At 47.3% G+C, this 13,241-nt stretch overlaps 1 long non-coding RNA gene across 1 annotated transcript in view; it reads left to right on the top strand.

Annotated features, from left to right (window-relative positions):
- The window catches only part of LOC138526539 (uncharacterized), a 204,266-nt gene extending 193,692 nt beyond the window's left edge, over positions 1-10,574 (top strand). Inside the window, exon 5 of the long non-coding RNA XR_011283614.1 lies at positions 10,308-10,574. This is a non-coding gene — a long non-coding RNA (uncharacterized lncRNA). The remainder of the gene's footprint in view (positions 1-10,307) is intronic.
- Positions 10,575-13,241: the final 2,667 nt, after the last annotated feature.

The following is a 13,241-nucleotide window of genomic DNA, read 5'->3' as shown; positions in this document are numbered from 1 at the left end:
ATATTTTGGTAAATCTGAAGAGATTATGGCCTGGACGGTTGGCTGTTTTGTCGTGGTTGCTGGGAGATGCTTCATTGGTGGTGAGAGAGTCTTTTTTCAGAGCGATTTTGGTTTGGAGACTTTTGATTTTATTAGTTAGGGCGTTTTGGACGCTGGTGCACCATGCTTTATCCTTAATTATATTGTCTGGTGGGGGTATAGGGGATTCTAATTCCCTTAGTATAGCAAATAGTTCTCTGGTGTTGGAGCTCGATTTTTCGATTCTTTCATTGAATAGTTTCTTTTTTGTGAGTAGAATTTCTTTTTTGTAGTTGTTTGCACAAAGTTTGAGTTGTGATTTGTTCTCTTCAGTAGGGGAGTTGTGCCATTGGCTTTCAAGTTTCCTTTTGTGCAGTCTAAGTTCTTTCAGATGTGGGGTGAACCAGGTGTTCAGATGGGCTTGTTGTTTGCTTTTTTGCAGTTTTAGAGGGGCAATGATGTCTAGTCCTTTTTTTATGGTATTGTTATAGTTTTCTACTAGGAGTTCTGGTTTTAGATTGTCGGGGAGAGCATTGAGGGTTGGCAGTAGTAGTGGTAGGAGGTTGTCTGGGGTTATGTTTTTTTTTGCTCTAGTGGGTAGTGGTGGTGCCATGATTTTTCCTTTGTTGACTTCTCTATTAAGAGATAAGGTGAAGTCAATGAGGTAATGGTCTGTCCAGTGCTGGGGAGTGGTTTTGGTATGGTTTCTGTAATGAGCGGATGAGTGTGGAGAGTGGCTGAGTGTGGAGAGTGGCTGAGTGTGGACAGCAGCTGAACGTGTAGAGCGGATGAACGTGTAGAGCGGATGAACGTGTAGAGCGGATGAACGTGTAGAGCGGATGAGTGTGGAGAGCGGATGAGTGTGGAGAGCGGATGAGTGTGGAGAACGGATGAGTGTGGAGAGCGGATAAATACGTAGAGCAGATAAGTGTGTAGAGCGGACGTGTACGTAGAGCGGACGAGTGTGTGGTGCGGATGAGTGTGTGGTGCGGATGAGTGTGTGGAGCGGATGAGTGTGTGGAGCGGATAAATACATAGAGCGGATGAGTGTGTGGAACGGACGTGTACGGAGAGCGGACGAGTACGTAGAGTGGACGAGTAGATGGAGCAGATGAGAGTGTGGTGCCGTTGAGTGTGTGGTGCCGTTGAGTGTGTGGAGCGGGTGAGTGTGTGGAGCGGATAAATTCGTAGAACGGATGAGTGTGTGGAACGGATGAGTGGGTAGAGCGGACGAGTAGTATGTCAAGCGGACGAGTAGTATGTTGAGCCGATGAGTGTATGGACCGGATGAGTGTGTGGACCGGAGGAGCGTGTAGATTGGATGAGTGTGTAGATTGGATGAGTGTGTAGATTGGATGAGTGTGTAGATTGGACGAGTGTGTAGACTGGACGAGTGTGTAGACTGGACGAGTGTGTGGAGCGGACGAGTGTGTGGAGCAGTCGAGTGTGTGGAGCGGACGAGTGTATGTGGAGTGGACAAGTGTATGTGAAGCGGACGAGTGTGTGTAGCGGATGAGTGTATTTGGAGCGGATGAGTGTATGTGGAGCGGATGAGTGTGTGGAGCGGATGAGTGTGTGGAGCGGATGAACGCATGGAATGATGAGTGTATGGAGTGGATGGGTATGTAGTGCGGATGAGTGTGTTGAACGGATGAGTACATAGAGCGGTGGTGTAGTACGTAGAGCGGATGAGTAGTACGTAGAGCGGACGAGTAGTATGTTGAGCGGATGAGTATGTGGATCGGATGAGTGTGTAGATCGATGAGCGTGTAGATCGGATGAGCATACAGAGCGGATGAGCGCACAGAGCGGATGAGCGCACAGAGCGGATGAGCGCACAGAGCGGATGAGCGCACAGAGCGGATGAGCGGACAGAGCGGATGAGTATACAGAGCGGATGAGTGCGTAGGCAGACAGAAGTACATGCGCGGGGTAGACAGGAGTGGATGCGCGAGGAAGACAGGAGCGCATGCGTATGGAATGGGGCACACTGGAGAATGAGGGATAGACTAGAGCACGCAAGGTGGACTAAAGTGCATGAGTGTGTCGAGCAGACAGGAGTCTGTAGGGCAATCTTGAACGCCTGAAATGATTAAAAATGCATAGAACGGACCTGATCGCATAGAATTGCATTACGTACATAATATGCTTTGGAATGCAGGGAACATTTGAAAGAGCATATATCATACCACACCCTACGCTTACTCTCTTCTTTACACCACCACTCAACTAGAACACAGAGATACTATGACATCATTCGGTATAACTGTTCTCATATCAACATCTCCCGCTCACTCCCCATCACTCTAAGTAAACACTCAGGCCTAATTAGCCACACTCGGTCTGGATAAATCCTGCCAGAGTGTGAACATACTCCTGATCTCTCAACCACCACACCTACCGCTAAGAAGCAGCTACCACACGAATTCCGCACCAGCTGCACACATACCTGGTGCGCACACGCACCTTTGGACTCTCTCTACTCTCTCTACTGACCCGAACTTCGGTTCCCAAGGGCGTTCAACCTACCAGCGCCTTCAGACCATACCAATGGCATATAAGGCGCGATATACATGAAAAATAACATAACACCATTGGTTGCCTCACCCCCCAACCCCTGAAGACCCCTCATCCAGGTGATCCTCCCGCACTGGTCCACCCCCAGGGTCTGGATCCAAAGGCTATGGCTGTGCGCTGGCCACCTGAGAGGGATATCCCCCAGGACTAACAGCTGAGACACCCTTTGGTTTCTCACACAGTATACAAGTGGAATAGAAAGTCTTCCCATGTCCTACTATACATCATGATGTCATCAATGTATGCTCCGCATAATTCAGAGTAAGGTTGTAAAATTCGATCCATAAGTCTCTTGAACTTTGCAGGAGCACCATGGAGACTAAATGTTAAAACTTTAAAATGGAACAATCATGTAGGGGTGGAAAATGCAGTTTTTTTCTTTGTCAGGCCCGAAAAGTGGAACCTGCCAATACCCTTTTATAAGGTCCAGTGTTGACAAGTACACTGCATTACCTAATCTAATGATCAAATTGGATGCACTTGACTTTTCTAAAGTCAATGCAAAATCTCCAGCTCCCATCAGGTTTCGTCAGTACACGATGGGAGATGACCAGGGGCTGGTTGAATGTTTGATTGTGTTAGCCTTAAGCATCTATTCCACCTCTTTTATGATCATGTCTTTTCGGGATTCTGGTAGTATATATGGATTAAAATGTGTTACTTTACTCACAGGAGTACGAATATTGTGGTATGTGCCTTTCACCCTTCCAGTTTCCTCACAGAATACATCGGGAAATTGACTCACAAGATCTGAAAGATTTTGTTTCTGAATATTTGTGAGATTAGTGGGAATTGAAGTTGTGCCTTCTTCAGCTTCAGGTATTAGACAGGATAATATGGTAGCGTTGGATTCTGTTGGATTTTCATTCCACTCTTTTAAAAGATTTACATGGTAAATTTGGGGCTTTTGCCGACGGACTGGCTGTGAGATTTTGGAATTCTATGGACCCATTTGCTCTATTACCTCATAGGGTAGGAAGTATAGCTCAGGGGCAAAACTTTTGTCTTGGAAGCAAGACAAGGCTGCGCAACATAGGTTTGAATCCCGGTCCTGCGCTTAGAAACCGCATTATAAATGAACAATTCAAATTAAAATAAAATAAGGTCCATGCCATTTGGAGACCAATTTGTTATCCGATATAGGTAGCACTAGCACCTTTTGTCCTACAGAGAAAGCATGTAGTGCTACTTTGTTATAGGAGGTCTTTTGCTGCTCTTGGGCTTTAACCATAGGTGTTCAAATGGGCAAGTGCTATGAATTTGGAGGTACAACATAGAACAAAGAGCAATACAATACAAACTGATTGCAACCGAAGACATAATTATTGTATGTGGCTGACGGTTGTTTCAATAATGCAAGAGATATACATAAACAAGGAGAGAGGGGGGAGGGGAGGATAGGGTAGGACAAACAAGGCAATTAGTCCATCATGTATGCCTGACAGTGTTTTTGATGGAGATAAGTGCATGAGACATCTAGTAGGAGGGGCGGGGGTGGCAGGAGAGGCACACTAGGCACAAAGAACAAAAGAGGCAGCAAAGAGGAAAGTAGAAACTGGGTTCTGCACTACACAGTCCTGGCCAATCTCTAGGAGGCCTAGTAGACAGGAGGGCACAACTGCAGAGCATTAGGAGGGAGTGCCAGGAATGAATGCAAAAAGGATCACAATGAGTGCAGTGCATGGAAAAAAACGAAAGGGTGCAAGATGTTAAAAAAAAAGTACCCCCTCAAAAATGATTTTTAAACCATACAATGCAATGCAAATTGGATGCAGTGAGGTAAAAGGCACAACCACCTAGATTCTAATTTAAACGTAGCACAATGCAAGGTTCAGGTGTTAGCGGAGGAGGCAGTAGAAAATGTTCAGCCATCACTCGCGCGATCCATAGGGTGCAAGGAACCAGGAGCCAAGTTCTTTCGGGAGGAGGGTGTATCAGCCGCTGCATTGTGTGATGAAGCATGAATGTTGGGGGGGTCACAAGCCCACATGGAGTTACAAATGGAGGGTGCAGAGATGTAAAACACCATTATGTGACATCTCACTGAGATAGGGGGACCAATGATTGTGGAACGACAACCAGAGCAGGATGGTACCGGGAAACCAGCCAGCGGCCTGGGTGAAGCCCACACACAGTGCATGTACCTTAGGCAGTTGAAGAGGTGGGTCATTTTTTAGTTTTTATTGTACATGGTTTTATTAAACCTTCACAAAAGGAAAAAAAGGAAACAAAGAAAAAATAAAAGGTTTACAATATATACATACATATAATTTATACATAGTATAAATAATTAACAAAGCAGAATAGGTATCAACCATATAACAGTCTTCATATAAAAAGAGAACAATCACTTAATTTAAAAAAAAGAAAGTAGATCAGCAGAGAAAAGAAGAAGAAAACAAATCAAACAGCAAATAGCAGAGGTGACCTATACAAGTTTGTGAGCATACAGTTTATCTAGTGCAATCTAATTGAAGATAAAGCCAGAAAATGCCAATCTCTCTTGTGTGTTTTGGATACATAAAGAGCGTTGCCATACCAGAGCAACAGGTAGACCCAAGTAAAAAACCTTCAGTGGACTCAGCAAAGAGTCTCTTAGAGTGTTGGGTTGTGTACAGAATAGGACAAGATGTTTAGCCGTTTCAGGGACTGACTGACAAATTCTGCAGAGACTATCTTCCACCTTGATTTGTTTTCTACGCAGTTTAATGTCCAAAGTAGGAAGGATGTTCCAGCGCAATCTTAACAAGAAGGATTGATGGATACTGTTTGGGAAGATAGTGAGAATCTGAGAGACCCTCTTTTCTTATGTTCATGTGAGAGATAGTTCATGGAACTATAGGAGTGAAAACAATCAGTAGTGAGGCACCAGTCATATTCCATCAATTTCTTTTTAGTTTTCGTTGGATTAGTGATTATTTTTTCTAAATCGGAGTCAACATTGTGGAGAATTATTTCACACAAGTTGCAGAAATTAATTAGGAAGCCTGAGTGCTCAATATTATTTCCAACAAGTTCGTATACGGTATTGGGTAATGGCACCTTAAGTTTTGCATAAAGCATAAGCATCCTCCAATGGACACTGGTCTGAAGATCAAGGCACCATCTGGGGGGAAAGTGTGGCCAGGGGGATAGCAGGGCTCCCAGGTGCAGAGAAAAAAAGAGAGGGGTGCAGGATGCAAGCACCTTATGTACGTCAGCCCTTGAGAAGGGGACTTCAATAAGGAGTAATAGATTTAATGAATCTGGAGGTGGTATGTGGGCACTGGTTGTCTGACAAATTTTACATGCTTGAACAACATTCTTAATATCTGCATGGATTCCCGGCCACTAGAATTTGGAACTTGTTTGTGCCTGGGTTTTAGGCTAACCCAAGTGTCCTCCCGTTAGATGTGAATGGGCTATTTTAAGAACTACCTGCTTGTGGGTTCTTGGAACAACCAATTGGGTTATTGTTACCCCCTCTGCTGTGGTGTCTCCCCTATACAGGAACCCATATTCCAAGAAAACAAATGGCACACCCTTTTCTCGACCCTCTGGTTTGGGTAAAACCTGCAGCAAAGCTTCTGCCAACAGTAGCTCATTCCTATGGGCGAATGCAAGATCAGTAATTATGACAGACTCCACATAACTAGATTTTGGGGCTCTAAGAACACTAGGTCTTTCATCGGCTTCTCCGAACGCCAGAGCACCCCTCAGTCTCCTCTTTTCCATTCTTTTCCTTTAAGTTAGGAAGAACAAGTTACTCTCTTACCTGGTAACGATCTTTCGATGGGATGGTCCGACAACGTATTGCATAGCTATAACAGTAATCACCGCAGCAGAGCAGAGCTGCGGTGAGTACTGTCATAGATATGGAATACGTCGTAGGACCCAATCCCCTCGAAATACTGCCATCTCAATTAGTTTAGTAACTTTTTTGGCTTTCTGTTCCTCTAATATTCTTCATTGGCTGTCTAGTGTAAGAACGTTAAAGGAGCGTCTTCTACATTTTGCTCCCACTTCGCTAGCTCTCATCGGCTGCGCATTTACTCTACTAGCGTTCTATTTCCCAGCAACATTGCTTCTTTCACTATAGTGGCGTTTGAAACTTTAAACCTTTTCAATTGTGTTCCATCGGAGACCTTTGATAATGTCCCGGCTGCACGCCACTATCCCGATACAATGCAATACATTTAATTGTATAATTGTATTTGCTTTTATATGCGTCCTGGGTTTCAATGCAGTTCTGTGAAACTTACCGGCTGCGCGTTCTCTTCTCTGTTCAACAGCTTCTTTATACTTGGGGTCAGGGTCTTACCGTCAGTCCCTCACATGCCCCCGGAAGACGTTGCCTCCCAGGGGGGTAAGCACTCGTTAAGCACAGCAAAGGGGGCCACCACTCAACTGCTCCATTCCCTCTCACACTCCAGCACCTTGGAGACACAACTCCCTTACCAAGCATTGACACTCCACCTGGCAATGTCTCCTTTCAGCATCTTAGCGTCCTGTGCTCCTCCGGACTGTAGTGCTTGCTTCTCCCTCTCCCCTTTCTTCTTGTCTCTGTCTCCCTCAGGTCTCTCTTTTACATACACCTGGCTTTCAGGTGTGCACCCCCTTCCTTATTTACCTGACTCCAATCTGGCCAATTATTGGGACGTGTCTGACCTTGTGATCTGCAACTCTTAGGCTCCGTCTTCTTCATCCCAGTACTTTCTACTGGTAACTTACTCGTGTGGTGATCTTCTTCTTCCCAGTACTGGTCTTCACTTCAGGTGAATCAATATCCTATTAAAGCCGAGGGAGGGTGAATAATGTCACTGTCCTGAAATGGGGGATACCATGTCTTGCCCTCTGCTACTCTCTCCCTCCCTCGCTAGTCCATCCCAGGGTGGGGATCCTAAAGTGATGGCCCTTCCCTGGCCACCTGAACAGAAGACCTCTGGGGAGTAGATGTGAGAGTACTCACAAGCCCTATTGCTGCCCTATAAAAAGGCTTTTGGAGCCTCCATGTGCATGGAAATGACAATTTTACCATCAAGCTGAACCACCAGTCCCACCAACTGTAGCATTGATGCTTTCCAACCCACCTGGAGCAACTCTTTACAGGTGAAGAGCCATTCCTTGCCTTTTATTATGCCTTCATCCTTCTGAGCTCTGTCAGGATCTTTAGTCTGCAGTGTTTGGGCTATGACCAGATTCACTTGTGTGCATCCTTACCCGTTCCCCAGTGCCAGGTCCTTGCAAAACCTTTTCTTTAGGAATCTCCTATTTACTCGCTGGGTGCTTCAACTATTATGCGCACATGTTTCTTGCCGACGCACAAGATCATCACGAGTTTGGCGGTATCCGGGTGCATACATCGCTGAGTGGTATAACGCAGAGAGTTGTGGCGCAAACAATGCCCCATCACGAGATGTCGGGCACGTGTATCCGGACCAGGCGTTAAGGCAAATAGCGTCCTGCAGTAATAAAGAAGGCAAGCCACCTCAATGTCTGCCCAGACAAGCCTCCACCAGCACCAACACCCCGCGAAGGGCACGGCAGGATATGCCATGGTGGAGGACACACCCCACCGCACCAGGGGCTCACCACCTCAATGCCCCCAAGTCCCCAAGCCACAGGGGCTTGCAGCAGCTGCAGTGGGCTGCATCACTGCCACCCACCTCAACAATCCCAACCGAGGGCTCCCTACAGAAGTCACGCAGGTGTCGTTCACTGCAGCATTCACAACAACGCTCACCCAAAGGCAGAGGACATGGAAAGCGACAACATCCTTCTTAGATGGACAATGCACTGTTGGCCTGAGGGCCTGGCACATGGACCCATATGCACTGTGTTGGGGACGGGGGTATGTGTGCTGGGGAGTTGGGGGACAGGGGGATATGTATGCTGGGGAGTTTGTAGGAAAGGGGACCATGTGTGCTGGGGAGTTTGTGGGGGAGTGGGGCATGTGTGCTTGGGAGTTGGTGGGGAGAGGGGCTGTGTTCCACGCTAATTAAAGCCCATTGAAACATGACAGAAAGCTTGGACATTCATGATTGTGCTAAAGTACTGTTTATTTTACAAGTGCTCTTTGTGACATGCCCCCATCCACCAAATCAAAAAATATTGTCAATAAATGCCTGTCTGGCCGACCTCCCCTCCCTCACCCCATCCCTGTGTGTATTAGCCTCAGCAACTGGCAAATGGTCATCATCACTCCCATCCCCTGGGTGTTGCACGTCAACATCAGGGGGAAGTGGCACATGCCTACGGCAGCAGATGTTGTGCAGCATGGCACCGGTGAGTACAATCTTTCCGACTTTATCTGGCGCATACATCTGTGCCCCACCGGTACGGTCTAGGCACCGGAAACATGCCTTCAACAAACCAAATGTCTGTTCCACACACGTGCGGGTACGACTGTGGGCATTGTTATGTCAGCTCTGCCGGAGTTTGTGGATTCTGCACAGGGGTTATCAGCCATGTGAGCTGCAGGTATCTGGAATCGCCTGCATGGGATGAAATGTGTACATGAAGCCTAGGTTGCTTCACTGGGTGTGCAAGGAATACGCGTCAATACACTATGCACTGTGGTCATCTAAGTGTGCAACGGGTACATGCAATGTGATTGCCTGATTGGTTTACATCCATCATCTTTAGGGACATGCATGATCTGATCCGTGCATGCAGCCTGTGTCACTGAGTGATGTGTTCTGTGGCAGGTTACATTTGCCTGCACTTGGTGTTAATGGACTTGCAGCAGCGGATGATGAGCTATGTGTATAGAATTGCGTGGAACACTCATGCTCAACAAGTATCGTCATGTTACCACCTGTCCTTTAATTATGGTGTCTTCATGTGCCCTGGGTTTGCTTTGCAATGTGTGCCATGTCCGTTGTAGTCAATTCTGTACATGCACCACCTCCTGGGTTGGATTGGCATACTGATGCATCCATTACGTTAGGGTGAGGCTGCCGTCATGTCTGTCTGTTCACCGCCAATGTTCATTTGTATTGGGTTTTGGTTGTGTCAGTGGCTGGTGTGCTGTTAGCTACATGGTACAACATTTTACATTTTTGCATGCATGTAAATGGCCATTCAGGGGTCACTCTCTCAGGGATGTTCATGGTTGTGTATTTTCCAGATCATCTACAGTGGTTTTGTGGATGTGAATTGCATTCATCTCACTTAGCATTCCTCTGTGGTGCCCTGGGTGAGGTTGCTCTTGGGTGTCAGGGTGAGAAGCAACACAGCCAAGGTGCATTGTGGTCCTATTTGGTATGGTGATTTCACAAGTGTGTGCCCATCACCTTCTGTGAGTTTAGGTGTGGTGGCTGTGTGCAGGTGTCATTCTGTGCCACACAAACGTGGAACTGGTGCTGTGATAGTGCTGGCTGTGTCTCCTGGTGGCATGCAAGGATTTCCTGTGGGTCTGCTCCGCCCCCTACATTTTGTGTACTTTGGCATGCATTTCACGCAGGATTTGTACTCGCCCACTATCCATGTGCGTTGAGCTCGGTGCCACTCCATGTAGGCTGGAGGTGTGCTGTTGCGCAGCACCATGGAGTTGTGGGTGCCACACACCTAGTGGCCTGCGTAATTGTTATGCCCTCCCCATTGATTCATTGCATCTAAAAGAAAATTCCCCCATTCTCTTTTGATTGACATACTTGGCTGTTGCATTCTGAGATAGCAACTGGGTTTACTTACACCCTACTTTGTTGTATCTGTTTTTGTCTCACTTGCAGGTGACGGAGCAGCCTATCCACCTCTTGCCCTTACACCTGGGCATGGTTGGAAGACAGACTTACTGCGCAATAGATTAGATGGTTCTGAAGACGATGGTCTGAATTCCCCTATTCGATCGAAACCGGTCGACCCTATTGGTCATGGGTGGTCTCAGATACCCTCAACAATGAAGGGTGATATCCCACAAGAAATGCGACACAAGTCTATTACTCACACGCTGTGAGCCTTTTATAGTGTTCTATTAAAACGGTTAATGATGTACAAAATGTGTTGCCCCTTTTAGATGTTAATAACATCCACCACTCCAGCATGAGGTTAAATTAAATTTCCTTAGGGTGAATAAAATACGGACAGAAAATCCCATGGTTATTTAAATGCTCATGCAAGCTATTTTAGCTGTGTTTGACAGCGATCTAATAACCTACCCTGTCGCACCAGGAAACAGGAGTTGTGTGTTGTTTTGTTGGTTGCTCTATTTTAGAAAATGTTTATTTTGCCAAATAAGCACCAATGCAGGTTGGGGTATTCACACATTTGGTTAACTGAGGGACAGTTTCTCTCCTATCCTATCCCTATTAGATAGGTGTTGCACCCTACGCTGACTAGGGACAGGCACCCCTATGTAGGGACAGGGTGTTCTTCTAACAGGGTTAGACAGTAACAGTTGTTTTCCCCACCTGCATTCACCCAAGGCAATGCCTTAAGATATGAGCCTGTATTATTATTTCTCCTAAGAACCGTTTGTATTGTAATACAACATTGTTGACGTAACGGTTACGGAACAAAAGAATTTCTATTCTTGTTACTTTTGAATTACCCTGATGTTTCATCTTGCTGTTGCGCAGCACCATGGAGTCGTGGGTGGATCCTGGGTAGCGAGCGCAGCAGTGGCTGATAGTCAGGTCTGGGCTACAGGTCATCTGCACATTGAGATAATGGAAATGCTTCTGATTCCTGTAGGCTGCCTCATGGTTCACTGATGAAGGCGGCAAGGAACGGTCTCGATCAGTGGCTCGTGCGCCTTCGGGCTCGGGTCCTTTGCGCAATCCTCTTTGGGAACCTTCGAGGTCCCGTTCGGACAAGCCTCAGGATGGTCGCAAGAGACTTGCTTCCAGGTCTCGGTCCTCGTCCCCAGCGAGACCGCAGAAACCTGCTAAGGACTCGAGGTCGGAACCGACTCCTTCGGTGCCATGTCTGTCGGATAAGTACGTCAAAGCTTTGCATTCGTACCAGCCCTCAGCTCCGTTGTCGACACCAAAACCGTCAGCGCCCTCGACGCCGAAGCCTTCGGCGCCCTCGACGCCTTCGGGAACTTTTGGCCGGGATTTGCTGCCAGAGATCCCTGGTATTGTGGATCCTTTAAGGAAAGCTACTTCCAAGTTTGTAAGGCCTGTTAAGGACTCCAGACCCTCGGCTGTCCTGAGATAGGACGTTTACCTCCCTCTGGATGACATCTATGAGGAGGAGGAGAGGGCAGATTTAGATTTTGACCCTGTTGAGCCTGAGGTGGCTCCTGCCTTTTCTGGGGATAGTCAATTGGAAGAATTAAGGCAATCTCTTCATGATGCCAGTGGCTTGGACACTTCTCCTGAGGTGGAGTTTGGCAGGCCTGGGGCTCCTGCTGAGTCGTCCTACAGGAGACTGATGGCTAGAGTCACAGAATATCTCGGATGGTCCACGCCTCCTGTAGCCTTTGTTCAGGACGACTTGACGGATATTCTGGATCAAGGTCCGTCCTCTGACCCGGTGTTACCTTTTCATTTGACCTTGCAGAAAAGGGTGACGGCTGCTTGGCAGACCCCAGAATCTCTTCCGGCAGTTAACAAATCGTTAAATAAAAAATACTGCCCTTCCGGTAGCGACCCCAGCTATGTTTCATCTCACCCCACTTCCGAGAGTTTGGTGATTCAGGCGGCTACGGCCACCTCGAGGCAGGCGGCGTACCCTACCATCCCTCCTGATAGGGACAACAAATGCTTCGACGGTTGGGCGTGCAAGGTGTTTTCTGCAGGGAGTATGGCGCTGAAATCAGCCAACTCCACTTGTGCCTTGGCAAGATTTTCACAAACTCTGTGGAATTGTGTTGTGTGCGGCTGAGCATATTCCCAAAGGGGAAGAAAGGGATGGGTTCCTTGCTCTCATGCAAGATGACAAGGATGCCATGTGTGAATCCCTTCAGTCGGGTTTGGACACGGCTGACACTGTTAGCCAGTCGATGGCTGCGTGCACCGTTATACGCAGACTTGCGTGGTTGCGGAACTCTGGTTTTACTCCAGATGTTCAAGCCTGTCTTTTGAACATGCCCTTTGATGGCGTGCATTTGGTTGGCAGCAAGGCTGACGATAGCCTTGAGAGGTTTCAGACCTCAAAAGCTGCGGCGAAATGTTTAAGCGCAGCTGTGCATCAACCTCCGCCTTTTATGTCCTAGGGGACAGTAGTGGAGGGGAGGTTATTTTCGTTACTACTCCTCCTTTGGTAGAACGAGAGGAGCCGCCAGTCAAAGGGGTCTGCGTAAAAGTACCCGTGATGGTTGGGGAAATGGAGGTGTCAAAGCCGCTCAGACAGCTGCCTCTTTGCCTTCAGGCACTGCCGCAGTCGCTCCAAAACAGTCATGAGGCCATGTAACATGGTTCACCGGTTGGAGGCAGACTGTCTCAGCATCTCAAAGAATGGCGAGCTATTACTTTGGATGCGTGGGGTCTGGATACAATAGAACACGGCTACTGCCTTCTCTTCCTACAGCTGCCTCACAATACACCAGGGAATCTTTTTGAAGCTTCCAGATCAGCTCCTTGTGCAGGAAATCTTGACCCTGCTAGAGAAAGGTGGGATAGAACTGGTGCTTGTAGCGGAGAGGAACAAGGGATGGTATTCCCCATATTTTTTTATTCCAAAGAAAGACGGGGGATTGAGACCCATCCTGGATTTGTGTT

Source organism: Ambystoma mexicanum, chromosome 7p (assembly GCF_040938575.1).
Source record: "Ambystoma mexicanum isolate Mex_15411 chromosome 7p, UKY_AmexF1_1, whole genome shotgun sequence".
NCBI classification, from domain to species: Eukaryota; Metazoa; Chordata; class Amphibia; order Caudata; family Ambystomatidae; genus Ambystoma; species Ambystoma mexicanum.
This window is presented reverse-complemented; position numbering and strand designations above follow the sequence as displayed.